The following is a 3,665-nucleotide window of genomic DNA, read 5'->3' as shown; positions in this document are numbered from 1 at the left end:
GCGCAGAGCCCAGGGGAGGCAGGTGTAAGAACGTCTAGCCGTTTCTCTGTTGTTCTATGTCTGTAATGTGCCCATGCTGCTGCTTCTCAGCTTATTAGTTTCAGACTTGAGCCCCTGACCTCCTGTTATGGCAGATGAGACGTTTGCCGTCTCTCACCTTCCTTTCCTTCCCCTTATTTTCTCCTGATCATTAATTTCAGAGGAGAAGGGAGCAGGGCCTCCCAGATGCCGAGGGAAATGGTCCTGTTGAGTGTAAGCGGAAGACCATATTTAGATGTATTGGCCTCTAGAGCTGCCCTGTGGCAGCTCCTTCTCTGGATATCCTGGGGGGGCGGGGGGCTCCACCAAAATGAGGGAGTGATGATCAGCAAAAGTGAAAGAAGCCCCAGGATGGCAGACGACAGGTCTCCAAGACGGAGGGCTTGAGCAGAACATGACTGGCAAATGATCGTAGGAGTTGGAAGCTGTGAACAACGCTCTTGGAGGCTGGGGATAGACGCGTGGAGTATGGCCGGCGGGGGTGGGTGGGGGGNAGACGACAGGTCTCCAAGACGGAGGGCTTGAGCAGAACATGACTGGCAAATGATCGTAGGAGTTGGAAGCTGTGAACAACGCTCTTGGAGGCTGGGGATAGACGCGTGGAGTATGGCCGGCGGGGGTGGGGGGGGGGGAAAGACCAAAAGAAATGTCCCCCCAAGCAGCAGCTGTTGCTGCAGACACACCCTGAGTTCTGGTGGCACCCATAGCTGGCCGGTGACCCTGCAGCCTGATGCCTGCGCCTCCCAGGTCCCTAGCTAGCTTTGGATGTGGTCGCTGCCAGCCTAACTTGCAGAAGCCCTGCCCCCTGGGCCACTGCCCCATCCCATCCACAGCACCCATCCCGGGTGCTGTAAGCATGTAGGCGGCATGTGCCTGCGGGAGCATGCATCTGGGGCCCTGGGGGCAGTGTTTGTTGAATGAATGCATGAGCGCGTGAGTGTTTCTGATAGTGATGGCTCTGCACTGCAGTTTGTAAAGGACTTGATGACTTCTCAAACTTGCGAGGCAGCAGAGGCTCCTTCTCACAAGGCGATGGCTTTGTTTGCTTCCCCTGGTTGTTGGGAAGGGCGAACGAGATGGGCACCGAAAACACAAAGCCTTGCGTGTCTTGGGCACCTAATAACACAACGAGGTTACTGCTTTCACCTCCTTCCTCCCCTATTAAAGCGGATGCCAAAGTCTGCGGAGGTCACCTTTCCCCTGAGCTTCCGCCTTCGTTCAGCATCCCATGCAGTGTGCGACCCCTGCCACTGGGGTCAAGGGAGGGAATTTCGGGTGGTACGTGGACATTTTTATGTCTTGTAACCAGCATCTCAAACCTGAAATGGCACTCGGGTTGCTGGTCAGGATGAGGCTCAATTTATTGTTGGGTAAAAACCATAAGTCAATGAAAAAAAGGTGGTAAATAAATAAAAGTACCAGTGCTGTCTGGACAAGACCAGAATTAGGAAGGAACCACATGCATGGCTGATGTGTGGAAATATTCTACTTCACAAGCTTATTGCATTTTTCAGGAATTGCCAAAGGGCACCAGTGACCAGGGTCATCATGACCGGTCATTCTGTGTTGGGATTCATCCTGAGGACGGAGGGGAGCCAAAGGAATTGGATAATTGTTCTAGCAAATTGTAATAGAAATGCTTGAAAGACGAATTCATAGAGGTGCAGGTCTCGTCAGATTATCGTGGTGCTAATTATGCTGAACGGTGGGCAAGAGAATTACGCGTGGGTTTTTGGAGGATCTGTCTTGGTCTAAGAGGATTAAAACACTTTAATGTGCATGCGGTATTGCTTTTCTTAATTTGAACAGTACAGGACAATCCCTTTCATTCTCAGGAAGAGAATGCTCAGCTGAAGTCCTAGGGGTTCAAAACCAGAATGGAGGTTTAGCGATAATGTTCTCGTGGTATTCATATCTGGCTCTTTTGCTGATTTTANGCGCAGAGCCCAGGGGAGGCAGGTGTAAGAACGTCTAGCCGTTTCTCTGTTGTTCTATGTCTGTAATGTGCCCATGCTGCTGCTTCTCAGCTTATTAGTTTCAGACTTGAGCCCCTGACCTCCTGTTATGGCAGATGAGACGTTTGCCGTCTCTCACCTTCCTTTCCTTCCCCTTATTTTCTCCTGATCATTAATTTCAGAGGAGAAGGGAGCAGGGCCTCCCAGATGCCGAGGGAAATGGTCCTGTTGAGTGTAAGCGGAAGACCATATTTAGATGTATTGGCCTCTAGAGCTGCCCTGCGGCAGCTCCTTCTCTGGATATCCTGGGGGGTTGGGGGGCTCCACCAAAATGAGGGAGTGATGATCAGCAAAAGTGAAAGAAGCCCCAGGATGGCAGACGACAGGTCTCCAAGACGGAGGGCTTGAGCAGAACATGACTGGCAAATGATCGTAGGAGTTGGAAGCTGTGAACAACGCTCTTGGAGGCTGGGGATAGACGCGTGGAGTATGGCCGGCGGGGGTGGGTGGGGGGGAAAGACCAAAAGAAATGTCCCCCCAAGCAGCAGCTGTTGCTGCAGACACACCCTGAGTTCTGGTGGCACCCATAGCTGGCCGGTGACCCTGCAGCCTGATGCCTGCGCCTCCCAGGTCCCTAGCTAGCTTTGGATGTGGTCGCTGCCAGCCTAACTTGCAGAAGCCCTGCCCCCTGGGCCACTGCCCCATCCCATCCACAGCACCCATCCCGGGTGCTGTAAGCATGTAGGCGGCATGTGCCTGCGGGAGCATGCATCTGGGGCCCTGGGGGCAGTGTTTGTTGAATGAATGCATGAGCGCGTGAGTGTTTCTGATAGTGATGGCTCTGCACTGCAGTTTGTAAAGGACTTGATGACTTCTCAAACTTGCGAGGCAGCAGAGGCTCCTTCTCACAAGGCGATGGCTTTGTTTGCTTCCCCTGGTTGTTGGGAAGGGCGAACGAGATGGGCACCGAAAACACAAAGCCTTGCGTGTCTTGGGCACCTAATAACACAACGAGGTTACTGCTTTCACCTCCTTCCTCCCCTATTAAAGCGGATGCCAAAGTCTGCGGAGGTCACCTTTCCCCTGAGCTTCCGCCTTCGTTCAGCATCCCATGCAGTGTGCGACCCCTGCCACTGGGGTCAAGGGAGGGAATTTCGGGTGGTACGTGGACATTTTTATGNGGGATTCATCCTGAGGACGGAGGGGAGCCAAAGGAATTGGATAATTGTTCTAGCAAATTGTAATAGAAATGCTTGAAAGACGAATTCATAGAGGTGCAGGTCTCGTCAGATTATCGTGGTGCTAATTATGCTGAACGGTGGGCAAGAGAATTACGCGTGGGTTTTTGGAGGATCTGTCTTGGTCTAAGAGGATTAAAACACTTTAATGTGCATGCGGTATTGCTTTTCTTAATTTGAACAGTACAGGACAATCCCTTTCATTCTCAGGAAGAGAATGCTCAGCTGAAGTCCTAGGGGTTCAAAACCAGAATGGAGGTTTAGCGATAATGTTCTCGTGGTATTCATATCTGGCTCTTTTGCTGATTTTACACCTTTTAAGCGACTCAAAGGAATTTTGCAGTAGAGACGGACAGAAGATCTGGGCTATGCTATGAGCTGTAGGTTTTCAGCCTCATGACAGAGCACCAAATTCTTCCCTACCTGGGAGGGG

At 51.7% G+C, this 3,665-nt stretch overlaps 1 protein-coding gene across 1 annotated transcript in view; it reads right to left on the bottom strand.

Annotated features, from left to right (window-relative positions):
• DRC11 (dynein regulatory complex subunit 11) overlaps nucleotides 1-3,665 on the bottom strand; it is a 148,046-nt gene that overhangs the window by 59,231 nt on the left and 85,150 nt on the right. The window lies entirely within an intron of this gene.

The sequence above is a fragment of the Crocuta crocuta genome, unplaced genomic scaffold (genome assembly GCF_008692635.1).
Source record: "Crocuta crocuta isolate KB4526 unplaced genomic scaffold, BGI_CrCroc_1.0 scaffold290, whole genome shotgun sequence".
Classification (NCBI taxonomy): Eukaryota; Metazoa; Chordata; class Mammalia; order Carnivora; family Hyaenidae; genus Crocuta; species Crocuta crocuta.
The sequence above is the reverse complement of the archived record's forward strand: the minus strand, read 5'-3'. Positions and strand labels throughout refer to the sequence as shown.